Source organism: Cervus canadensis, chromosome 28, assembly GCF_019320065.1.
Source record: "Cervus canadensis isolate Bull #8, Minnesota chromosome 28, ASM1932006v1, whole genome shotgun sequence".
In the NCBI taxonomy this organism is placed as follows: domain Eukaryota; kingdom Metazoa; phylum Chordata; class Mammalia; order Artiodactyla; family Cervidae; genus Cervus; species Cervus canadensis.
The window spans coordinates 31,238,302-31,266,206 of NC_057413.1; the positions used below are offsets into that span (position 1 = coordinate 31,238,302).

At 38.5% G+C, this 27,905-nt stretch overlaps 1 pseudogene; it reads left to right on the forward strand.

The window, feature by feature from the left end:
- Positions 1-27,905, forward strand: LOC122429269 (annotated as a pseudogene).

A 27,905-nucleotide genomic window follows, 5' to 3' on the forward strand; every position in this document is an offset into this window, starting at 1 on the left:
ATGAATGAAGGTATGTTTAAGTAAAGAACTAATGAATAGGGTCTGCTTCACAATTGGTCTTATGGGAAGAAAGAAAAATGCTCATTCATCAAATATTAATTGCACATAAAGCGTTTTATAAGAATTGCCTTAGTTAATCCTTATCACATATGTCAAGAGGTCTCTTTATTACAAATTTAGAAATTGAAGATCAAGAAATGAAAATAATTCTCTAAAGTCATATAACTAGCAAGATGTACAGCCAGATTTTCAATCGAGTCTGACTCATTCTTGCCATTTTCAAAATGTAAATTTATACTTCTAGGTTTCCTCAGATGTTTTTGAAAAATATTCAGGAGTTAGGAATTGAGGCCAGTTCACAGTAACAAGTTGAATATGGAAAAAATATTTTAAAAGGATGCCAAAATTTAAAAGTCATTTTAAGAGAGAAGAAACTACAAAATGTGTTGGGTTTGGTAGGAAAAAAAAGTCATCTCCATATCTTCAGAGACAAGTCAAAGGCTCTGGTTCTTTGAAGTTGTTTACTTCATCAGGGAAAGGTGAAAGCCTCTAAAATGTAAGGCAAAGGGTAGGACACCTGCTGTTACAAGCTGCCTTGATTTCACTTTTTAGTCCCTGCCATTTTCATTTAATTCAGGTTTTGACCTTGCTATTTCCTCCTGAGGGTACTGTAAACAGAATGTTCAATTGCAATGATCTCAAAAGATTATTTTCCCAATAAAATTTTGATTATAGTTTATTAATTCTTTGATCAAAGGTTTTGCAGTGCAATTTTGAATTTTTTAATTACTATTTTTATTTCATTCTAAGTGTTTCAATAATTTCCATTCCTTTCTTTCTCTGTTAATTGTAGAGAAATAATTGATTTATGAATTCTTCCTTTTGTAACATCACATAATATTTTACTCAGTCTAACTTCTCTCAGAGTGCATTTTTTTGTGTGTGGACATTACTTTAGTTAATCAGTTGCAATTACCCAAGGTCTTACAGATTTAAACTTTGTCAACTTTTGCCCAAAATGTTTTACCATGTGCAGTTTTATCTTTTGTCAGTATTACTTTGGACCAGTTGTTTCTACTGATTATAAAATTTTGCATGTTTATATTGCCGTTTTCAATATTGTCAAACTATGTGATTCAGCAATATTTTTACCTGCAATCAGTTAGTACTGCCAACTCTAATTTATCTTGGCTCCTTTTACCAGACAAATCACTACAAATTAGGTAGTTTTAGGTGTGCCTACCTTCATGTTTTTATGATATATATTTTAAATTGCTTATAAATGATTACTTGACCCAATAAGAAATCACCCTACATATTCTCTTCAGTTGAAAAATATAATGTTTTTCATCCTACAAATACCGAAATAGAGGTACTGTTTCAATAAATCATATTGTTGGGAAAGAAGATATTGCATAACCTGCCATCTCTTGTATAATCTAATAAGCGTGGCCTCAGGCTTGGAGATTTCCTTCCTCATAGCCTGTGCTGGGCTTATTCCTTGGTTTGTGAATATCTTCACCTGTTCTAAATTTAGCATGTTCTTATTTGTTCTGTTTAAAGGTGCACAAAACATGACATCTGGCCAGCCGCACTGCTTTATCTGCTCCCACCAGGGAGGAAGTGGTTCCCCCGAAACCAAGAGGGGTGTGTGCACAGCATCACCTTACGTGGGCTGTGGGTGAGACCCAATGGCCACAGGAGATCGGTCACTATTGAGGCTAATCTCCATCTGTCTCTTCCTTATGTGAGTAAAGCATTGTTCCATCCCACGCTTGTGTAAATCATCTCTTTTCTGGCAACCCCAACATCTGTAAGCCCTGCAAGGGCTGACACCCTGGCACTATTGCTCCTGGTGGTGGGAGCCTCCAGCAGGGGTATCCTCCCCTGCTTACTTGACAATAATGACAAGACTCCAGCTTTATTTGACCTTCCACACAAGACTGTTGAGCTAAATAAGCATAATATTAAGCTTGCCTTGGATTTAGTAGAAGGAGTGTCCTATGTTTTTGAGAATCTAAGAAATATCTTATAAATTGAAAATCATTCAATCAAAACCAAAAAATTCTAAGCCATAAAAAAAAAAAAAATCTTCATCCCTTCCTTCCCCCTTTCCTTTTCTCCTTCCTTCCTTGCTTCCTTTCTAATGAAAGTATCCCCTTGACCATAATTTTTTATTATGAAACCTTTGAACCTCATGTTGGTAATTTTGTGTTCTCTATCAAAAAGATGCTGTAAAAAAAATATATCAAGCTCTGTAATTCAAAAAGTTAAGGTTGACAATGTGATTTTGACACATTTATCTAATCACACTAGACTTTAGTTTCCTCATCTGTAAAATGAAGTTGACAATACATTTATCACAGACCTGTGTGCAGACTAAATGAACTAATGAATCTGCATTCACACTCAGAGTTACTGGCATATATTAGATCATCACTGGCTTCCCTGGTGACTCAGTGATAAAGAATTGACTTTCCAATGCAGGAGACACAGGGAACATGGGTTCAATCCCTGGGTTGGAAAGATCCCCTGGAGAAGGAAATGGCAACCCACCCCAGTATTTTTGCCTGGGAAATCCCATGGACAGAGGGGCCTGACACAACTTAGTGACTAAACAATAACAAATTAAATCATCTATACACAGTAGTCATTAGTGACTTAGCTTTTTTCCATGAGGAAAGCCTAAATTTAAAAGCAAGAGCTCAAATCTGGACTGAATTTTTTCTATTGAATTCTATCAATAGATATTTTTCTCTTTTCCAATTACCTAAATCCAAGCAGGTCTTCTGACAAGTGGACAAGATTTAGGAATAAAGCTCAAACTGAGGGAGAAGTTTACCTCTATGCTTCTCAGATCTTTTAGTTAATAAACCATATAAATATGATCATTTGTGTTAATACTACCTTTCTCCGATGATGACTTTGTTTTCTATGTATGTGTATCTTTACGGATGAAGCAGGATGGGGAGTAAAGGATTGAATGACATTTGGTGAGAACCTATGTGTCAGGTGCTGTATTAAAAGATTTCTCATTATTTCTCTTTATTACTTAGTTCTCAGAGCATCCCTCGGAAGTAAATATTACTCATTGATTTTATTTATAACAAAATTAATACTTGGAAAATCTGACCCATCTTTGCAAAGATAACATACCCAGGAAGAAATGAACTGGGTTTTGAATTCCTGTTGATTTTATATTCTTTCTACCATACCAGGTTCTCATGGACATGGAGACTGTATCCTCATAGTCACATGATTTGATTATCTGCATTACTTTTCAAAGATTTCCTATAATAAAATATGCTATTTACATCCACCATAAATATTTTTATTGATTATATGTATTACCTTTAGATTGAGTGTTTCTATCACCATAAACTTCAGGCTTAGCTGGGCAGAATCCTGAGCCTTTACTGGATCTGCGTATAGTGTTGTTCTCATTAGAACTCATGTATCCAGCTCTCCCACTGACCAGAGCCAGAGAATATGGGCCAGAAAGAAATTAAGTTATCAGGGGAAGTAAGCAAGACAAAGGAGAGTTGTAATGTTTTCTGTCTTCAGTGATAGAAGAAGAATATATTGAGTATCCTTCTTTTTTGATCAGTTTTTATCAGGAGGCTTAGAATTGACCACAAAGACTTGAGTTATCATATTGTTTTATTTAAATTAGTATAATCTATTGATTTTTTTAAAAAATGTATATTAGACCAACTTGGTGAGAATATATGTGACTCATAAAAGTGATTTAAATTGAATTGTGTCAAATCACATTTTTCTGAAACAAATTTAGTGTAGCAAAGAGTTTTTTTTCAAATGTTAATGCCAAATTGTAAAAGAATGAAAAGGGAGGTGCAGTTGAATCTGAGTAATATACACAACCAAAGTACAAAACACCACAGTAAATAGACAGCAATAAAATATGGTATTTCATTTGCACTACACTAGCTCAACATTCAGAAAACTAAGATCATGGCATCTGGTCCCATCACTTCATAGGAAATAGATGGGGAAATAGTGGAAACAGTGGCTGACTTTATTTTTGGGGGGCTCCAAAATCACTGCAGATGGTGATTGCAGCCATGAAATTAAAAGATGCTTACTCCTTGGAAGGAAAGTTATGACCAACCTAGACAGCATATTGAAAAGCAGAGACATTACTTTGCCAACAAAGGTCTGTCTAGTCAAGGCTATGGTTTTTCCAGTAGTCACGTATGGATGTGAGAGTTGGACTGTGAAAAAAGCTGAGTGCCGAAGAATTGATGCTTTTGAAATGTGGTGTTGACTCTTGAGAGTCCCTTGGACTGCAAGGAGATCCAACGAGTCCATCCTAAAGGAGACCAGTCCTGAGTGTTCATTGGAAGGAAAGATGCTGAAGCTGAAACTTTGGCCACCTCATGTGCAGAGTTGACTCATTGGAAAAGACCCTGATGCTGGGAGGGATTGGGGGCAGGAGGAGAAGGGGATGACAGAGGATGAGATTGTTGGATGGCATCACTGACTCGATGGACATGAGTTTGAGTAAACTCCAGGAGTTGGTAATGGGCACGGTGGCCTGGTGTGCTGCAATTCATGGGGTTGCAAAGAGTCGGACATGAATGAAGGACTGAACTGAACTGAACTGAATACTTTTGGGAGCACTGAAATGAAGCTTTGATATTACAAGGTCCTGAGCGTCTTTGTGTAACAGTGTCTCCATCATTCAAGCTCCTGAGATTCAGTCCAATAGCAACAATGGAAACAGTCCACATGCCTGGTTACAACAATTCTCTCCAATCACCTTTTAGGTCACTTTCAAACTTGAGCCTTCTCAGCCTGTTTTTCTGATCTACAGGGAGTGTCTGTTGCAATACAATAATGAGGAATTGCCATATATTATGAAGACTATTTTTGGTTTTATGGAAGATGGTGGCAGAATCAATGGCATCAGTTTTCCTATGTAGTCATCACTTGAGAGGACACATGATATACAAAAGAGATCAGTCAATGAACTTCAGGATATTTGTATTTGCATAAATTCATATGACAAGCAAATATGACACATCCTTTCTTGCCATACAGTACACTTTTCCTTGAAAGTGTATTCACATCTATAAATAACTCAATTTAAGGAGATATATATTTTTTCAGTGAAAATTTTAAATGCTTAAATCACAGCAATACCTTGCACAGTAAATCAGAGAAATAAAATGTATAGTTCCAACTCTCCAATTCATCTGGAGTCCCAGTTTCTACCTCCACTTTTGATTTTGCATCATATTTCTTTTTATGCTGAACATTTCCATTTGTAGGTTCATATTTATGATTTTCCACCTGAAAATATCTGTGCTTTATGATTTTTACCTTCTTGTTCAAAGGAACCATTTTTGTTGTAGATCCTGCACTCAGAGCCATGTTCATATGAGCAAAATAAACTCAAATTTTAATTTAAAAATCTTCCTCATTAAGAAGTCTATATTTATGATTTTCAAATAGAATATTGATTATTCTTTATGTGGCAGTTTCATTTGTAATTATATTTTAAATGATTTAGTAAAGCAATGAGAAATGCAAGATGTGTTTCAATGTTTTGACTATTTTCTAGCTGCATATAATATTTTCTCTTTGTCACTAACTTTTAATAGTTTGACTAGGAAGTACTAATGTATTATTTTCCTTATCCTGTTTAAGACTTAACAAAATCTCTGTGATAAAATTTTTCATCATAGAAAATTCTCAGCTAAATCTCTTTAAATACTTTGAATTTTGTCTCTGCTTTATTATTTTTTCTCCTATTGAGACCAATTACACGTATCTTAGAAATTTTGAGGATATCTTAAATGTCTCTTATGATTTTAATTTCCTTGATTCCTATTTTCTCTTGTGGAATCTGGAGTCTCAAAACACACCTCGGAGGACACTCAAGACAGTGGAGGATGGTTTATTACCCCAGTGGGTCCGACGGGTCAGCTCCCAACAAAGACTCTGATTTATTACCCCAGCGGGTCCAAGGGATGAGCTCCCTACAAGGACTCTTATGTTTCTGAGAGGCCCAGTTTTAAACCCTTTGCTCCATGACTGGCTACATGTTAGCAATCTTTTTGTTGTATATGATTGAGTTTTACAACAAATAGATGCTAAGAGAACAAACAATTAAGGTTAAAGGCGGCGGGGTGGGGGTGGGGGGCTGGACAATGATTACACATCAAGGGGGATGTCTCCATGGTTAATCTAACAGGGGCAGCCTGACCTCAACTACAATCTCTGTCATCTGTAAGGAGGGAAGTCTCCAAGAGACCTGGTTTTCATTAGCAATGGTTTCCTCACTCTTGGGCAGGGTTCAGGCCCAGCTCACATCCTGTCTTTAGGACGGATGACAGGCTTCAGGATGGAGTCTCTTCTGCTTTCCTCACACTCGCCCACAACACTCTCTTATCCGTGTTAGATATTTTCTAATGATTTGCTTTCTAGTTCAACAATCCTGTTCAAACTGCTCTTAAATTCACTCTTGTCATAATTTCAGATACTGTATTTTTCAGTTCTAGAATGACCATATGATTTTTTTATAGACTGAAATTTTTTGATAAACCTTCCATTTTTCTCTTCATTTATTTCTAAAAGGAATCAGTTACTTCACTTTTTTATTTTTGAATTGAACTATAATTGATTTACAGTGTTGTTTTAGTTTCCGGTATACAGAAAACTGACTCAGTTAAACATATATATGAATATATTATTCTTTTTTATTGGAGTATAATTGCTTAACAATTCTATGTTAGTTTCTTCTGTACAATGAAGTGAATCAGTTATATGTATATATACACATCCCCTCCCTCTTGGATGTTGTCAGTAAAATTAAATAGTCTCATTCAGGCTTCAGAGGCATAGAACAGAGCACTGCTGTGAGTGTCAGCCACACCTGCTGTGAGTGTCCTAAGAAAAACATGATAGATAGAAGATCTTGGAATTTGTTAAATGCCTAGAGGAGGTCTGGCCAACTACTCCCTGGACTTAGCAACATTCCAAGATTTGCAGGACAAAGCAAACAGGATTGTAAAAACTTTACATAATACCAGAGCTGCAGGTTTGCTCACAAACTAAAAATGATATAGGTTTGTGACATGGGGATTATACGCAATGGCCTGAGAGACAGCAATTTAAGTCTCACCCACAGAGCAGACGCACTGCCTGGGACGTTCTCCCAGTTGGAACTCTGGACTGCTGTTACACAGAGCTTCACAGTGCTGTTTAAGTCTGGGTGTTGGCAAATCCAATTTGGTGATGTATGTACTATTGCTCTCCTCTGCTGTTTTTATTTCTTTTTTTTTCTTTTAACGACAGTGTGTTGAAAGTAGATTAGATAGGCTGATAAATATTTGTATTGTTCATCTGTATATAACAAATGGCTTAGTTTGTTAACAAATCCTTTAAATCTGAGATGAAAGTGAAAACTTTTGGCAAAGCAGATGTGCCTCCCACCATCCCCGCCAATCACCCGCCTAGATCACCAGAGCTCCAGGCTGAGCTCCCTGTGCTGCTCGGCATCTTCCTGTTCAGAATCTGTCTTACACTTACTTGCAGTATATATTCTCTCAGTTCATCCCGCCTTCACCACCCCTCCATGTCCGCATGTCCCTTCTCTACCTCTGCTTCTCTATTCCCACCCTGCAAAAATGTTCATTTATGCCCTTTTTCTAGGTTACACATATATGCATTAATATGCAATATTGGTCTTTCTATTTCTGACTTATTTCACTTTGTATGACAGACTTAGGTCGACCCATATCTCTATGAATGACCCAATTTTGTTATTTTCTATGGCTGAGTAATATTCTATTGTATATATGTACCACATCTTTTTTATCCATTCATCTGCCTATGGACATTTAGGTTGCTTCCAGGTCTTGGCTATTGTAAACAGTGTTGCAGTGAACACTGAAGTGCATGTATCTTTTCAAATATGATCTTTCAATCCTCCTCTTGGGCATATATCTAGAGAAATCCATAATTCAATGAGTTATTTTAAAGTCCTTGTCAACCACAGGTAAGAGCTGGACTATCTGTGATTCTGTTTCTGTTGTTGTTTTTTTCTCATGATTACCAGTTACACCATCTTGCTTCTTTACATGTCTGGAATTTGAGAGTGTGCCTGGCCTGTCATTAGAGGACCCAGTGACATCTTCCACTACTGAAGGTGCTTTCCTTTGCTCTACACAAAGCATGAGGCTGATTCCCTATGTCAGGGGCTTAAAAATACTTAAAGATAAAATCTGCCAACCCAGAAAACAGCTCCACAGAGGTATATGTAAAAGAGGCCTTTTATATAACCAGACAGACACAACCCATTGCATACATGTAAATTGCCTTTATGTATCAAAAAGAAAAGTGAACTTCTGTCATCTTTCCAATAAGCAGGAAGTCACAACTTGAAGTTAAGTGTCTAAGTCTGAGGTCCCGGAGACAGGAGGACAAGACAGGAGGACATCTCTTTGAAATACAAACAACAAGGAGGACTTGCTTCTAGTTGTTTGTATTTCAAACAGGTAGCTCCAAAATCCCCAAGAAAGGCATTCCTAGCATGTAAGACCAGCAAGAGTCTCGCTTAACTTTCAGAAAGATGTGTATACACAGGGGGCCCATGATGACCTAGAAGGGTGGGTAGCCAGGGGAGAGAGGCTTTACAAAGAGGTGATATGCATACAGTTAGGGCTGCCTGCAATGTGGGAGACCTGGGTTCAACCCCTGAGTCAGGATGGTCCCCTGCAGAAGGAAATGGCAAACCACTCCAGTATTCTTGCCTGGAGAATCCCATGGACAGTGAAGCTTGGTGGGCTACAGTCCATAGGGTTGCAAAGAGTCAGACATGACTGAGTGACTAATGCTCCATGGCAGAAACCAACACAACATTGTAAAGCAATTTTCCTCCAATTAAAAAATAAAGTTAAAAAATGTGGGTACATCTCATAGAGGTAGAAAAAGCACCTACAATTTCAAATTTCCTAAAGAAAATGCAAAAGAGGAGTGAGGAAGATGAAGTTATTTTGATCTTGGACAGCAAGGTAAATTTTAAACTTACCTTTTTTTTTTTTTTTTTTAATGATGGTCACTTTTACACCTGTCAAAGTTGCACTCCATCAGGATTGGGTAGCAGCTTTAGTGAGATTTCTACTTCTGTTCAGTTCACCTCTGCTCCTTTCAGCTGAGAGTCCAGTGTATCTAGTGGTTGCAGAAGATCCATATCCTCTTTACAGCTTACTCTTGAGCCAGCGAGACAACAGCTTCAAAATCTCACAAATGTCTTGAGTGAAGAACTACTATATGTTACAGGTCCCTCAAGTCCCCAACTCTGTCACTATAGTCCCTGCAACTGTCTCCCAGCAAAGCCTTCTGCCAAATGTAGCACAGAGCCTCAGGCTAGAAGCAAGGATAGAGCCTCAGGGTCAACTCACTGCTCCCCCTAAGGTCTCATCTCAGGATACCTTGTTTCCAGCCCTGACTACTATAGGTCTCTGCTTCCTAAAGACCCTAAGATTGCAGAAGTCCTACTGTTTCTCGGAAGTTTTGGCACAGCTCTTTCACCTTCCATGCAAAATGCACCTAACGTCTTCTGAGGAAAGCCAGAATGTGCTTAAAACCCTTGAAGACTCCCATTGTATGACTGTATAACTTCCAAGAGCTTTGCCACTTTCTCTTTTTCCCAGAGGTTGTCCTTGACTTTGGCCAAGCCTGGTCTCTCAGCCAATGCCCAGAACTAGCAAATACCCCTCAGGGGTAGGGAAACTCTCAGCTTGCCTGGAATTGTCATCCCTTCTTGACAATTGTACTTCACCTGGTTCTCATGCTTTCTATAGCCCTCCAATGTCATCAAAAATACAGTCTTTGTAATATTTTCCTTTCTAGGTATTGTTAGCAAGACTGATGGTGCATATTAGTATATATCAGAAGCCTAGAATGTTCTCATGTTATTCTTTGAGGTTTCACTTTAAGGACAAAGCATTGACCCCTGTTTCCTAATTAAAATAATATCCAAAACCTACAAAGAACTCATAAAACTGAACATTAAAAAACCAAACAACCCAGTTAAAAAAATTGGGCAGAGTATCTGAATGCACATTTTTCCAAAGAAGATGTACATATGGCCAATAGGTACATCAAAAAGATGTTCAACACCATCAATCATCAGGGAAATTAAAATAAAAATCACAGTGGGATATCACCTCACACCTGTCAGAATGGCTGTTATAAATAACAAATGCTAACCAAGATGTAGAAGAAAGGGAACACTCATGCACTATTGGTAAGAATGTAAAGTAGTGTAGCCAAAATGGAGAACAGTATGGTAATACCTTAAAAAAATAAAAATAGAACTACCATATAATCCAGCAATTCCTCTCCTTGGTATTTGTCTGTGTGTGCTAAATCGCTTCAGTCCTATACAACTCTTTGCCACCCGATGGACTGTAGCCCGCCAGGCTTCTCTGTCCATGGGATTTTCCAGCACAAATACTGGAGTGGGTTGCCATACTTTTCTCCAAGGGTTCTTCCTGATGCAGGATTGAACCTGTATCTCCTGTGCTCCTGAGTTGCAGCTGGATTCTTTACTGCTGAGCCATGGGGAAGTCCACTGGGTATTTGTCTGAAGAAAACAAAAACATGAATAAGAAAAAATATGTGCACCCTTATGTTCATTACAGCATTATTTACAACAGCCAAGATATGGGAGCAACCTAAGTGCCCATCAGGAGATGAGCAGATAAAGAATATGTGGTGTACATACACACAGTGGAGTATTACTCATCCATAAAAAGGATGAAATCTTGCCATGTGTGAGAACATGCATGGACCTAGAAGGTATTATGCTAAGTGAAATAAGTCAGACAAAGAAAAGCAAACAAGGTATGGTTTCAATTACGTATGGAACCAAAAACAAAAGAACAAAAAAGTAATAGAAGCAAGAGTTTTAAATACAGAGAACAAACAGGAGGTTACAGACCAGAGAGGGATGAGAGAGGAGAAAAATAGATGAGAGAGATTAGGAGGTACAAAATTCCAGGTGCAAATAAATGATTCACAAATATGAAGTGTATGTATGGAAGTATAGTCAATAAAGTCATTAAAACTATGTAATATCTTTTTAGTGTGACATATTGTAGCTAGACTTATTGAAATGCATATAGGAATATTGAATAACTATGTTGTATAACAGGAACTAACATAGTGTCATAGGTCAATTATACTTCAAACAAATAAACAAACACACCAACTCATAGGAAAAGAGATCAGATTTATGATTACCAGAGTTGGTGGGGGAGAAGAATTGAATCAGGTGTTCAAAAGGTACAAGCTTCCAGCTATAAGATATTTAAATACTAGGGACATTATGTACACCATGATAGATATAATTGAGGCTGCTATATGTTATATATAAAAGTTGTTAAGAGAGCAAATCTGAAAAATTCCCAGCACAAGACAAATTTTTCTATTTCTTTACTTTTTATCCACATGAAATAATGGATGCTCACTAAACTCAGTGTGACAGTCACTTCATGGTGTATGTAAATGAAATCTACATGCTATACACCTTAAGTTATACTGTGCTATATGTTAATTTTATTTTAATAAAAATGGAAAAATATAAATAATAATAATATCATCTACATTTTCCCAATAATTTGCAACTATTAATTCTCCCAAAGCACAAGTTAAACAAATATCATCTGATTTTTTCAAATGCCTCTGTCCCTGTAATGAGTCACTTCCTGTTTTGTTTCTTTTTCTGGACATTTTTTTTTAATTGTGGTACTTCCACCCGGGACACAGACACATCATTGCAAAAGTCCCTCTACACCATATTTCTCTCGTATTTGTAATCTGACGTCTAACTGGTTTAAAAATAAATTATTAATTTGTTTCTATGAGCTATAAACAAAGCAGGATTGCTTTCATTTGCTTAGCAAAATAGAGAGATCTTTTAATGTGAATAATAACTCATTAATTGGCTTGTTATGTCTGCATAGCTATTTTAGAGTAGAGCCCAAGTTCAGTGCATTATCTATAATGGCTTAGAAAATTTAATAGTTAAATTATACACACAGCTTCCCTGCTGGCTCAGATGGTAAAGAATCTGACTGCAATGAAGGACATCCGGGTTTGATCCCTGGGTCAGGAAGATCCCTGGAGAAGGGAATAGCTACCCACTCCGGTATTCTTGCGTGGAGAATTCCATGGAGAGAGGAGCCTGATGGGCTACAGTCCATGGGGTGGCCAAGAGTCAGACGTGGCTGAAGCAATTTAGCATGCAGGCACGCATGCACAGATTAAATGAAGAGTACAATGCAAGAAATATTCACCCTGAAGGAAAAAGAAAATAATATGCCCTTGGTGTGTCAGAGGTCACTTTAGAGGAAAGTAGTGCTCTGAGCTGTTAATTGACTTATTCATTGATACAACAAATACTGATCAAGCCCTTTATTAAAAGCTTCAGTGACCACTGACTGGTGGCTTTTTAGAATGCTACTTGGTAGAGAAAGTGACTAATCATTTGTAAATGGATTTGGAAGATGACAGACATTGATTAGAGTGCTGGAAAATTAGATATCAAGGGGGATATTAACAGATTACCCAAAGAGGATATGAACAGCAAAATGTGAGATGTTAAAAACTCCAAGTATCTTTACTAAAGTGCTAAAAAAAAAAAAAAAGATAAGGGCCAAAAATAGTTTATCCCCTTCATGTATCATAGACATTGATTAGTAAAAGACTGTTCAGTTAAAGAAAATAGCATAAATAGCAGAAATTTTGGTCAATAATATCAATCTCTTGCTGTCTTCTCCATAGTGATGTATTTTTATGCTATAAAGTATGAAAAAAATAGAAGTCTTTATATTTAGAAATGGCAACGCACTCCAGTATTCTTGCCTAGAGAATCCTGTGGACAGAGGAGGCTGGTGGGCTGCCATCAATGGGGTTGCACAGAGTTGGACATGACTGAAGCGACTTACCATATTTACCATGGGAAAGACTATAAAATCTTTAGCAAATGGGAAGATAACACCATTGGTGTGTTCATTATTTGAAACTGCAGCAGTGGGGAGTCCTGCCTATGAGATGCATCAATAGTCCTTGGTTAGAAGAAATCTAGCAAGCAGTAGGGCACTAATGAACTGGAGTCTTGTTTCAGCAACAGTAAATGTGCATGAGATTTGAAGTAGCGAAGTGGGCTGTGTCTCCCCAAGGTGCAACCAATACAGAGTAATTTCCTTACACCCTTATATTCTTCATATAACACCAGCATCACCTGACCTTCAGTTATTCCTGACTCGATAATGCCTGTGGTCACAGATACTTGCATGTTGCTAGGTGATAACAAAATCCCATCAATAGCAGCAGTCTTATTCAACTTATTCCTGCAGATGAGTGATATATATTTGGGTCATGATTCAAACATTAACTCAAGAAAGACTTTTGAAACCATGTCCACTAAATAGGATTAAGGAGTCAGAAGATATGGGGTTCCTCTATCAAATTCAACTCCCATCTCTGGATAGTGAACAGCATTCACTTGGGGAACTACTGATAGCAAAATACTGCAAACATCAAAACACACCTCCAGTTCAGCCCTGGGTGGGAGCTTGGTCATGTGGACCTAATCTGGCCATCTCTTTGTGTGAGAAGCTCCACCACTGAACTATGGACTCAGGAGAAGCTGGGGGAGTGAAAGGAAGCACTGAATGCTTGACCACCAAGGATTCTGCTGCTGGGTTAAGATCACCAACAGGTATTTTGAAACTTTATTGAGTAAAACAGAGTTTATTTATTTTTAATTTTTTATTAAACTTTTTTTAAGTTACAGTATGGCTGATTAACAATGTTGTGATCATTTCAGGTGAATAGCCAAGGGACCCAGCCACACCTATACAAGTACCCATTCACCCCCAAATTCCCCTCCCATTCAAGCTGCCACATAACATTGAGCAGAGTTCCTTGTGCTATACAGTAGGTCCCACTTGGCTATCTATTTTAAATATAGCGGTGAAATGGAGTTTTAACTGTAAATAAAATAAAGTCCTCTTGTTGTTTTTGTTCAGTTGCTAAGTCTTGTCTGACTCTTTGTGACCCCATGGACTGTAGCACACCAGGCTCCTCTATCCTCCTCTATCTCCTGGAGTTTGCTGAAATTCATGTTCATTGAATCGGTGATGCTATCCAATCATCTCCATCCTCTACTTCCCCTTTATCCTTTTGCCTTCAATCTTTCCCAGCTTCAGGGTCTTTTCCAATGAGTCAGCTCTTCACATCAGGTGACTAAAGTTAAAGACTAAACTTTGAGGATCCACAGAAAGAGAGACAAAGCCATCTCTGAAATGGGTGTTAAAGTCTTGAATACATAGGGCAGCCACAGTAACCAGACCTGCATGGGACCAGAGAGACCTATGTTCTCCCAAGCAGCTCGAGATCAGTATATGAGGGTGGGTGAAATATTAGGGAGATAATTCCAAAGAAGCATGAGAAGGGGATGTAACAAAGTGAGAGGGAAGAAAGGAAGGCAACTCAAGATGCACAGATGAGCACGTGACTACTATGAGAAATGGCTCAGTCACACAGGGGTCCCTGGGGGACAACACGCCTCAGAGCTGTCCCAGCTGAAGGATGAAGTAGCTGGAGGATCGCGCCACCAGCTGTGCCATTGACTGAGAAATGAGACGGCAACCCAGGCACATTAATTTCCTGACACATCTGATCTTCCAAATGTGTATAAGCTAGACATGTTCTTTCATAGGCAGAGAAAGTTTCAGACAGAGCCCTGGGAGTTGTAGCAATTAACCCTTAGCATTATGGAAATGTAGGTGCCAACAACATCTTCTACACACAAGGGTGAGAGGAACGGCAGAGTGAGTGTGAACGCTAGAACAAAGATGAACTTAAAACCACCATAAGGAAAGTCTTTTCTGATATCTCAGTAGAGAGAAACCAACAGTGATACCACAAATTAAGAATCATTAACCACTGCACCTCATGGGAAGAGTTGACTCATTGGAAAAGACCCTGATGCTGGGAGGGATTGGAGGCAGGAGGAGAAGGGGACAACAGAAGATGAGATGGCTGGATGGCATCACTGACTCGATGGACATGACTTTGAGTAAACTCCGGGAGTTGGTGATGGACAGGGAGACCTGGCGTGCATGGGGTCGCAAAGAGTTGGACACGACTGAGCGACTGAACTGAACTGAACTGAACCACTGCAGATGCAGAGTATTTTTTATTTGGTATGCAGCATAAATATAACAAATATGTATCCATATTTATATTTATGCTTACTCTAATGGAGTATGTTTCTCATCCCTTGCCCTGAGCCAAGAAATTTGTTTTATCTTTTTTCATTTATTTATTGCCTAGATTAGATAACCACAGATGTTAAATGAATTAATAATATGAATGTGCTTGCCAACCGGACAGCCCTTTGTAGAATGAGTGCAGAACCAAGTTTGTTTGGGCATGAGTGAGTCACAGAAAAGTGCTGTCAAGATCCGTGCAACAATGCACAAATGTTAGTTAATAAGAGAATGATGACCTGGGTGTGATATTGTGCATGGCAGAGGCTCCAAAAGAAAAGGGACATTCCCAGGATTTTGGGCTGCCCACAGATGGAATTTCTATTTTCTCTCTGACCCCATGCAGTAAATCAAATCTTGTAACAGAGCATGGGCCACAACCCACATAATGACAATTACATACTCAAAGAAAAAGTATGTTGAACACTGATTTTGTATAGGAATCCACTATTAATTTTTTAAATTAACTTTTTATTTTCAAAATTAATGTATGTTATAAAAATTCTGAAATCTTAAAAATGTATGCAGGAGAAAATATAAGTCCTTTGACATTCTAACCCTCTTAAAGTAGATGAGTTACTTTGGCATGTTTACTTCCAAAATGCTTCCGGTTCATTTATTTACCACTTTAGCACAGCTTTCTACATTTGGCATATTCATAATCAACAATGCCAATGTCTGAATATGACAGCATTTGGAAAGTGGGAATTGGAGATTTAATTTTTTGTAGATGGGTCTCTGTGTTCACTGAGGAAACTAAGGGGTCTCAGGAGACCATCCATCCCGATCTTGCCTGACCTGAGCATCTGCGTCAAAGACACACTCTTGGAGAGCAGAGATTATGCCCATGTGCTGAGACTACAGAGAGCAATGAAAGATGTGTGTTTCTTATAAGCTTCTCACTCTATGGTATTCCACTATAGCAGCCTAAATTGTCTAAGACAGAAATTGTTTACCAAGAGGTAATGGTCTTGCTCTAACAAAATACCGTAAAAAATGTAGAAATGACTTTGGAACTGGAGAGTGGGTGGAAACTGGAGGACTCTTGAAGTGCATGCTAGCAAAGTCTAGATTGTTGGGAACAGACTTCCGAAAATGGTTCTAGTAAAAGCTCAGAAAGAAAAGAGAGCTGTAGAGAAGGTTTTCATCTTCTTCAGTTCAGTCGCTCAGTCGTGTCTGACTCTTTGCGACCCCATGAACCGCAGCACGCCAGGCTTCCTTGTCCATCACCAACTCCCAGAGTCCACCCAAACTCATGACCACTGAGTCGGTGATGTCATCTAACCAAATGCCTAAATTACTGTCAATAGAACATTGGTAGAAACATTCTGGTGAAGTCTCAGATGGACGTGAGGAACATGTTATTGGACAATGATTACCGCTTTTATCCTTGTTATAAAATGGCAAATAAATTGGTTGAACTGTGTTTGTGCTCTAGCATTTTGCAGAAAGTAGAACTTTCAAGCAATGAACTTGGACTTTAAGCTGAAGAGATTTTTAAGCTAAGTGTTGAATGAGTCATTTGGGTCTTCCTGGCTGCTTATAGTAAAATGGATAGGAGCCAAATAAATTGCAGATGGAATTGTTAAGCAAAAAGGAACCAGAAATGATTGGTCTGTTCATATTACAAAAATTTGTGTTTGGGAAGGGGCACTAACAATGTGGCAAACCAACTTTTTGATGAGGAGAATAGAGTGGGTGAGAACCAGGGACTTCATCTTCGCAAAAACAGGAGTAGATATGGAATTGTGCCAATGGAAATATTGCAAGCTGGGAAAATAAGACAAAATGAAGGAAAACTGCCAGGCTTCTGAGACCCTACATGATCGACCCTATTCAGCTATGAATACGCATTACTGTTTAAGACAAGGGAGGAAGGACTCTGAAGTTGCTTCAGAGATCATCAGGGCTGCCACACCCACCCAAGGACCAGAGAGCAGGGGTGGGGTAGGGGAACAGGTCCACTCGACTTCAGTTTCAAAAGGTGGGGCCAAAACCCAGTGCAGCTATGAGGGCATGGCTGCCTGACATAGCCGTAGAAAATTCATAATAAATGAGTATGATTGATTGTGTTCAAATAAAAGTTTGCAATCACTGAAATATGAATATCAAATACTTTTAACTTATAAAATATACTTCTTTTGATTTTTCCTAACATCATAAAATATAAGATCTATTCTTCATTTATGTGCCATATAAGAACAGGTTGCAGGCCCAATTTGACTGGAGGGCTGTACTGTGGTGACCCCTGCTTTAAATTTTCACGTGGATTTTAGAATCAACTTGTCTTATCTATAAAAAATTATGTCACTATTTTCTTTCACATTACATTAAATCTATTGATGAATTTGAGGATAAATAACCTCTTAACTGTATTGACTATTCCAATACATGAACACAGTATGTGTCTCTATTTATAGACATTCTTTGATTGCTTTCATCTGTGTTTACAGTTTTTAGCATATAGATCCTAGGCATACTTCATTAGGTTTTTAACATGGTTAGTAAGCCCCAACACAATTGACATTTTGGGCTGGATGATTCTGTGTTATGAGCGGTTCCTCTGTAGCATCACAAAATGCTTAGTGCCATCCTCGGCATCACCTAATAGATGTCAGTAGTACCCATAACCCCACTGTGACGACTGAAAATGCTTTCAGACATTATGAACCCCTGGTTAAGAATCATATATATATATATATACATATATATAAAGAATCACTTATACATATATATATATAATATACTACTTTAATATAACACTATATTATATATAATACTTTAAACAATACTCTTTCAAATATAGAAGTATAATTCATTTTTCAAGTTGACTTTTAACTTGCAATATTGCTCACTCATTTTTGCATTCTAGGGACTTTTTGTAGAGTCCTAGGAACTTTCTGGCTTCCCTGGTGGCTCAGTGGTGAGGAATTTGCCTGCCAGTAGAGGAGATGTGGGTTCAATCCTAAGGTTGGGAAGATCCCTTGGAGAAGAAAACGGCAACCCACTCCAGTATTCCTGCCTGGAAAATCTCATTAACAGAGGAGTCTTGTGGGCTACAGTCCATGGGGGTCACAAAAGAATCAGACACGACTCAGCAACTAAACAATAATAATTTTCTACATAGACAATTATGTTGTCTACAAACAGAATATTTTATTTCCTCCTTTTTCAAAAAATTTTTCCTTGACTTATTGAAATTGCTAAACTTCCAGTACAATATGGAATAAGAATCAGGAGGACAGATATCCTTGCCTGTTTCCTTACCTTTTAGTTTTTCATTACTAAGTACAGTTTAAGCTGCAGGGCTTCCTTGTTACCTTTATCAGCTCTTTTATATTCCTAGTTTGATATGAAATTTATTTGCTGCTCTTCAGTAGCCAAGTCATGTCCAACTTTTTGTGACATCAGGGACTGCAGCCTGCCAGGCTTCCCTGTCCTATACCATCTCCTGGAGTTTACTCAAACTCATGTCCATTGAGTCAGTGATGCCACCCAACCATCTCATCCTTTGTTGCCCCCTTCTCGTCTTACCTCAATCTTTCCCAGCATCAGGATCTTTTCCAATGAGTCAGCTCTTCTCATCAGGTTGCCAAAGTATTGGAGTTTCAATACAAAGTAAATAAGCCAGCTTACTGTGTTCCCTATATACTCATGAAAGTACTCAGTCCCCAAAGTTCTGATGTGAACACCTGCACCATCAATCACATCCTTTTATTTTTAACCCAGTACCTCCCAAACACCGACAGAGCCTGCACAGGGCCGGATTTGGGGTTCATAGAGTCACTTAAGAAAAACATTTTAAAAGGCACAGCTGTTCTTGCTCTGAACCTGGGGATGGGGTTCACGAGGTGGCACATGTATAAGAACCACTGCTTCAGCTCATATTGTAGCTTTATTTCCTACAGTCCATAGAAATAGCCTTCATGGCAAACTGCATTTTGAAATATATAGAGCATTTGAATATGTACATTTAGGAAAAAGCCATTCTAAGCAGACGTTATAACCAGTCACAGAAACAGTGGCAGAGAAGAGTGCTTCCTGCAGTGACTTTTGATGACCGCTGGTCCAGCCCAATGGCTGATTTGCTTGGGGTTGGGGTACAGGTGCATTTAGGAAATATCTGGGATTGGAGTGTAGAGGGCCTTGCGTGTCAAGTACACCCAGGTTCATTGCCCAGGCAAAAGGGAGTCAGTGGAGGCTTTCAAAATGAATGAAGACGTGATAGAGTTATGGGCCAAGGACATACATCTAACTGCCGACTGTAATAGTAACTGATGTGCTGTGAATGAACGTGAGAGACAGAAAGCAGGGTCAACAAATGAGAGAAAGCAAAGATCAGAGGTGGCCTGGGGAGCACCGGGGAGCACCAGGGAGCACTGTGGAGCAGATACTGGGCACTAGAAGGCGAGGAGGAGGAGATTTGGAGACAATTTTATTTGAGTCACAGATTTCAACTTTTAAGGCTAACTATCCAGTTTAGGTGGGGATCAGTGTTTTAATTTACAAAATCAAAAATCCACCCTTAAGATTTACTCAGTGCAGAATATCTTGTGGATATATATTGGATAAATGTGCTAACATTTCCAATGTAAATTTAATTTGCAGTATCGCATTTCTCTTTAACTTTTTGAAGAGTTCTCAGTCCTTTATTAAATTGCATCAGAATAAATGAGTTAAGAACTTGGATTACTTTCTATAATCTTGAGAAAGAAGAACGGAACTGGAGGAATCAACCTGCCTGACTTCAGACTGTACTACAAAGCCACAGTCATCAAGACAGTATAGTACTAGCACAAAGACAGAAATATAGATCAATGGAACAGAATAGAAAGCCCAGAGATAAATCCACGAACCTATGGAACCTATGGACACCTTCTCTTTGACAAAGGAGGCAAGAATATACAATGGAAAAAAGACAACCTCTTTAACAAGTGGTGCTGGGAAAACTTGGAAAAGAATGAAACTAGAACACTTTCTAACACCATACACAAAAATAAACTCAAAATGGATTAAAGATCTAAATATAAGACCAGAAACTATAAAACTCCTAGAGGACAACATAGGCAAAACACTCTCCGACATAAATCTCAGCAGGATCCTCTATGACCCACCTCCCAGAATATTGGAAATAAAAGCAAAAATAAACAAATGGGACCTAATGAAACTTAAAAGCTTTTGCACAACAAAGGAAACTATAAGCAAGGTAAAAAGACAGCCCTCAGATTGGGAGAAAATAATAGCAAATGAAGAAACAGACAAAGGATTAATCTCAAAAATATACAAGCAACTCCTGCAGCTCAATTCCAGAAAAATAAATGACCCAATCAAAAAATGGGCCAAAGAACTAAACAGACATTTCTCCAAAGAAGACATACAGATGGCTAACAAACACATGAAAAGATGCTCAACATCACTCATTATCAGAGAAATGCAAATCAAAACCACAGTGAGGTACCATTACACGCCAGTCAGGATGGCTGCTATCCAAAAGTCTACAAGCAATAAATGCTGGAGGGGGTGTGGAGAAAAGGGAACCCTCTTACACTGTTGGTGGGGATGCAACTAGTACAGCTGCTATGGAGAACAGTGTGGAGATTTCTTAAAAAACTGGAAATAGAACTGCCATATGACCCAGCAATCCCACTCCTGGGAAAACACACTGAGGAAACCAGATCTGAAAGAGACACGTGCACCCCAATGTCCATCACAGCACTGTTTATAATAGCCAGGACATGGAAGCAACCTAGATGTCCATCAGCAGACGAATGGATAAGGAAGCTGTGGTACATATACACAATGGAATATTAGTCAGCCATTAAAAATAATTCATTGGAATCAGTTCTAATGAGATGGATGAAACTGGAGCCCATTATACAGAGTGAAGTAAGCCGGAAAGATAAAGACCATTACAGCATACTAACACATATATATGGAATTTAGAAAGATGGTAATGTTAACCCTATATGCAAGACAGAAAAAGAGACACAGATGTACAGAACAGACTTTTGGACTCTGTGGGAGAAGGCGAGGGTGGGATGTTTCGAGAGAACAGCATCGAAACATGTATATTATCTAGGGTGAAACAGATCACCAGCCCATGTTGGATGCATGAGACAAGTGCTCGGGCCTGGTGCACTGGGAAGACCCAGAGGGATCGGGTGGAGAGGGAGGTGGGAGGGGGATCGGGATGGAGAATACATGTAAATCCATGGTTGATTCATGTCAATGTATGACAAAACCCACTACAATATATATATATATATAAAAGAACTTGGATTACTTTCTAGTTCAAGACATATATGTAATTATCCTCTGTTGCCTTACATTATTGCTTTTTTACCTATGCTATTTCTTAACTTTAATGTTTTATTTCTCATTACCCTGTGTCCACACTTAACTCAAGGAAACATAACCAGAACTAACTTCTGGGACAGTTTGTGAGAATTTGAGGACTTGAGGGACATTTTTAATGAGAATTTTTCCAAAGGATAGAAATACAGCAAAGTATGACCAAGGTATTCCTCTAATATACCTCAGTCAATAACCTCTAAGTCTTAATTCACAATATGTCTTTATTTTCTTATTGATTTTTTCTCACCTTATGAAGGAGAATTCAACCTTCACATTTTACCATAGCTTTCATTATATGAGCAGTAATGATTTTGATTCTATCCCCTAAGGTTTTTTTTTTTTTTTTTGCCAGGCCCATTTGCTTTTCCCCTTGGGGGCAAGGAAGCACGTAGGGTAAAATCATATTTCCCTTTATCTTTCTTCCTTCAGATACAGCTGGTGGCCAGGAGGGCCAGTAGGGAAGGTGAGTGTGTGGGGATAACCAACCTTCATTGGTTCCATTTTGTGAATGAATAAAAGTTACCAGTTCGAAAGTTTACAAACCTAGCTTCTTTCACAACCACCCCAAAGTGGAAACAATCCAGAAGTACTTCAACAGGTGAGTGGATTAACAAAGTACGGTACCTCCATACAGTGGAGTACTATTCTTTAACAAAAGGAACAAACCATTGATTCATGTGACAACATAGATAAAATAAATGGATAAAGTTTAATGCATTTTACTACTAAGATTGCTGGGAGGTGATGGAATTCCAGTTGAACTATTTCAAATTCTGAAAGATTTATGCAGTTAAAATGCTGCAATCAGTATGTCAGCAAATTTGGAAAACTCAGCAGTGGCCACAGGACTGGAAAAGGTCAGTTTTCATTCCAATCCTAAAGAAGGGCAATGTCAAAGAATGTTCCGCTTACCAAACAGTTGCATTCATTTCACGTGCTGGTAAGGCTATGCTCAAAATCCTTCAAGTTAGGCATTAGCAGTGTATGAACTGAGAACTTCCAAACATACAAGGTGAGTTTGGAAAAGGCAGAGAAAGCAAGGGAATTCCAGAAAAACACCTACTTCTGCTTCATTGATTATGTTAAAATCTTTGACTGTGTGGATCACAATTATGGAAAATTCTTAAAAAGATGGCACTACCAGACCACCTTACCTGTCTCCTCAGAAACCTATATGTGGGTCAAGAAGCAACAGTTAGAACCAGACTTGGAACAACAGACTGGTTCCAAATTGGGAAAGGAATACATCAAGGCTATATATTGTCACCCTGTTTATTTAACTTATATGCAGAGAATATTGTGCGAAATGTCAGACTGGATGAATCACAAGCTGCTGAAATCAAGATAACTTGGAGAAATAGCAGCAATCTCAGATTTGCAGAGGATACCACTCTAATGGCAGAAAGTGAAGAGGAACTAAAGAGCCTCTTGCTGAAGGTGAAAGAGGAGAATGGAAAAGCTGGCCTAAAACCAACATTCAAAAAACTAAGATCATAGCATCCAGTCCCCTTACTTCATGGCAAACAGAGAGTGAAAAAATGAAAACAGGGACAGACTTTATTTTTTCAGGCTCCAAAATCACTGTGGATGGTGATTTCATGGATAGTCATGAAATCAAAATACGCTAGCTCCTTGGAAAAAGCTATGACAAACATAGACAATGTATCAAAAAACAGAGACATCACTTTACCAATAAAGGTCCATTTAATCAAAGCTATGGTTTTCCCCTGCAGTAGTGTATGGATGTGAGAGTTGGGCCATGAAGAAGGTTGAAGAATTGATCCTTTTGAATGGTGGTGCTGGAGAAGACTCTTGAGAGTCCGTTGGAGAGCAAAGAGATCATACCAGTCCATCCTAAAGGAAATCAACCCTGAATATCAATTGGAAGGACTGATGGTGAAGCTGAAGCTCCAGTATTTTGGCCACCTGATGTGAAGAGCTGACTCTTTGGAAAAGACCCTGATGCTGGGAAAGACTGAGGGCAAGAGAAGAAGGGGTGACAGAGGACGAGATGGTTGGGTGGCATCACTGACTCAATGGACATGAGTTTGAGCAAACTTTGGGGGATAGTGAAGGACAGGGAAGCCCGTGCTTCAGCCCATGGGGTTGCAGAGTCAGACATGACTTAGTGACTGAACAACAAATACAGTTCATGTTAATTATGCCTCCTTACTACCTACTGTGAGTCCTGCAGATAACCATGAAACCTGGGCTGAGAAACAATGGACATCATTTTGAAAAATATTATAGACAATGGACAGCAAGGCTGGACATCTAGACTAAGACTCTTAGGAGAGTACTTGTAGATAATAGAGAGTGTTGCACATATTTGACCAGAACAATATGTCTATCAAGCCACAGCTTATACAAAAAATTGGGTTTTTTTTTAGCTATTCCTAGGATAGACTGTAGAAGCTAAAAGTAATATGATGGGGGCAGCGGGAGAAAATTTAAAAAAAAAAAGTAATATGATGAATTAATAAATTATTATAGGTGTTTGAATTAAAGAATATGAGCAGACAGTAGGAGGGCAAAAGAAGAAATTGATTTTTATAAGAAGGATTTATAAGGAAATAGATTAACATGACTCAAAGTCTGCAATAACTGAAAGACATCTGAAGAATGACCTACATTTTAGAGATTGAGAAAATAAGAGAAAGAAGTCTGCAGGGGCAGTTGCTTTCAGAAAGGACAATGATTTTTACTCCAAGAACATTTGCAGTGTTTACTGCCAACAGAAAGAGAGAACCCAGTAGGAGCTAGATAGAAAGTGCATGCCTGGGGCACACAGCCTTTGGTGTGGTGGAGGTGACCTAAGTTCCATTTTCCTTCTCTTTCACTGAGGGAGAAGGCTTATCTGGTCTTTCCCTCTGGAAGGTCACAAACACCTTTGTGACAAGACCAGGAGGGATGGGTAAGGCCTGGACACAGTGGTGGAGAGCAGGTCTTCCTCGCTGCCTACCCCTCTGACTTCATGAGAGCAGCAACTGCCTAGTCTTCCCATCCTCAGAGGTCTTTGGAACCAGGTGAGGTGCAACACTTTATGCTCAAGTCGTTTTCTCTGCTTGAATACCCCAGCTGCCCAAAAGGGAAGCGGCAACACCACAGATGCAGGAATCAGTAACACTCAAAACTCTGAAAACTAGTGTTTCACTTTGCTGTCTATCCAGTCTTTATGACCACCGTCTTAGAATCACGGATTCGGGACGAGATGTGGACGATGACTAGAGTCACTTTGACTTGCACCCCCAGCACTCAGGACAGCACAAAGCTGTGAGATATGCTCACAGCAACTTTGAAATGAAGTTGTTTCAAGCTCATTAAAAGCAGCTTTCTACCTATGGGAGTGCCCAGGATCCCGAGTGTCCAGGACACTATGAGCTCACGATCCCTTTCTATGCATGGTATTGTACAATCTCCTGTTTGTCTTTTTAACTATTGGTTTTAAGTAAAATATGTCTTTTTGCCCTATTGTTTTTACTGAAAGACTATTTTTTAGTCAAGTTTGTCAGTCTCCAAAATGCCACCCACACCATATTGCTATGAAAAATTCCCTGAGATTTTTATACTACTTACAAGGTGTTAAGCTTTATAAAACATTTTTTTTTAATTGAAAATACATTTTTACTTAGACAAATTTCACTTAAATTTGCAGAAGAATTTTCAGGAGCACAAAGGGTTTCTTTATATCCTTCATTCAGATTCCCCTAGTGTTACCTTACATAACCATTGGACATTTAGCAATTCTAAGAAATTAACATTGCTACATTACTATCAACTAAAGTTTATTTGAATGTAACCCATTTTTCCACTGATTTCTCAAGACCACACACTGCATTTAGTCATCACATTTCTAATTTTTTTTTTAATCAGACAGTGTATCAATCTGTCCTATTTCTCCTGATGCTTTTGAAGAATATTGGTCAGGTATCTTGTAAAATGTCCTTCAGTTTTGGTTTGTCTATTCTTATCCCTTGATTATATGGAGTTTGGAAAAATTGGAGGGAGAATTTATTTTTATAAAAATACAATAAGGGTGATTTGCCTGTCTCATCACATTTTATCAGAAGATGTATGATGTCAAAATGATTTATTACTGGTACCCTTTTTAATTTGGTCACTAAGTTAATTGGTGTCTGCCCATATTTTCTGCTACAAAGTTATTATTTTTTCCTTTCTGTTCTCTATTTATTAGAAGACAGTCACAGTCCAGCCCACACTCAACAGAGGGGGATTAACCTTCACCTCTTGGAGAGAGAAATAACAAAGAACCTGCAGGCATATGTCACAATCACCACAGTGATTAACAAATACTTGACATTCATCCATGGGTATTGCCTGCAACAATGTAACTGTGATGTTCTAATGGTAATTTTCTGTTTTCCTCATTCTGCCCACATTTATTAATTGGAATTCTTCTGTAAGAAAGCTTTCCCCCTTTTCCCCTCTTTATTTATTTAGTTATTGGAGACAGAATTGAACTCTAAATAGATTAAAGAGCAAAAGTAAGAAAAAAAATACAAAGCCAACCTAGGGATAAGGAAAACAATATAAATACACCAAAAACATTAAAGACAATTAACATTTTTAATCAACAGTTGATACCCATAGAGTGTTTTAAAACAATTTAACAGACAGGGAACAACATATATGAAGCATACTGTAAGTTTTGGAGACATATGTAAAAGACAATAAATCAAAGTCTAGCATATCCAAAAATTCTTGCAAATGAGCTACAAAGATGATGACAATAACAACAAGATGACAACAAAAAATAACAACACAAAAGCAGAAAAGTTAAGGAGTTCCTATTTTTTTTATTTTTTATTTTTTTTCCATTTATTTTTATTAGTTGGAGGCTAATTACTTTACAATATTGTAGTGGTTTTCACCATACATTGACATGAACCAGCCATGGATTTACATGTGTTCCCCATCCCGATCCCCCCTCCCACCTCCTTCTCCATCCCATCCCTCTGGGTCTTCCCAGTGCACCAGCCCTGAGCACTTGTCTCATGCATCCAACCTGGGCTGGTGATCTGTTTCACCCTTGATAGTATACACCAGCCCAGGAATTCCTATTTTTAAAAATCAACAAAGGATATGGATGGGCAATAACCAGAAAACTACTTTAAAATTCCATTTGATAAACTAAGATACATAAATTAAAGCAACGAGATACAAGGACTCTTGTCAGTCAGCCTTAAGGACGTGAGTTACAATATGGATGCGGATCCTCTGTTATAGCTCAACTTGGAGAAGGCTGTTGACACACAAGTTGGAATGATTCTGATAGCCAACCTTGCAGAGTGCCTCAGAATGACAGAATTTCCTTTGTAAGAATGACAAAGGACGTGTCAGGGTTTTGCACTTAGACCAACGACTTAACATTGTTAGCCTAGAAAATTCCGAGAAGACAACTGTGGTTCTCCTTGCTTGTGGTTTTTTATTCTAGTCACCAACATGCACCTCAGGTTGTTTGAACTGGTCAAGAACTACACGAACGCAATAGGAAAATATACAGTTAGACAAGGCACAATTTATCCTGTCAGCAAGGTATAAAAGAAGCATCAAACTCTTCTTTGCCCATTGCCGAGTTATCATTGCATATCTTGCCACCAAGAATTCAAAGCAGGTGGAAGTGTGTGCATGGGAAAGACTTCAGAAGGGGTGGCTAGAGACTGCTCAGGTGCTCAGACACCATCAAGAGAAACTGGAGGCTAGTAGCCGTGATAACTGGAAGGACTCACCTATGCCAGAAAGACCTGAATGGAGGAGGAAGCTGGCTGAGCAAAGCCAAGATTTTAGTCAAAAGAAATCCCTGGGGTCAGAAGCAAAAGGTGTCCAAAGGTAACATTGCTGTGTGGGGCAGATTTATTGGGGTCCTTTGGTGATCCCAACCTGCAGAAGAATGAGGATTTCACCCAAATTGTAAGAAAGTATGAGCTCATAGGTGTTACCCAGGCAGGGACTGTTGTTCAGAAATTCATCTGTGAACCAGATGTTCTGTGAAAACATCAGAACAACATTCTTCTGGTGAATGAATGGATCACCAATGACATCTTATTCACAAAGACCCAGCAAGGCCTCAGAAGGAGTTAGAGCATTCACTACTTGGTACTAAATCTTGTCCAAAAGTATACTGAAAAGCAAAATTTTTATGACTCCAAGAGTGAAGAGAGGCATTTTGGGGTGACATTGGCTCCTTTGCAGAAAGACAGTGTGGATTCTAAGTCGTAA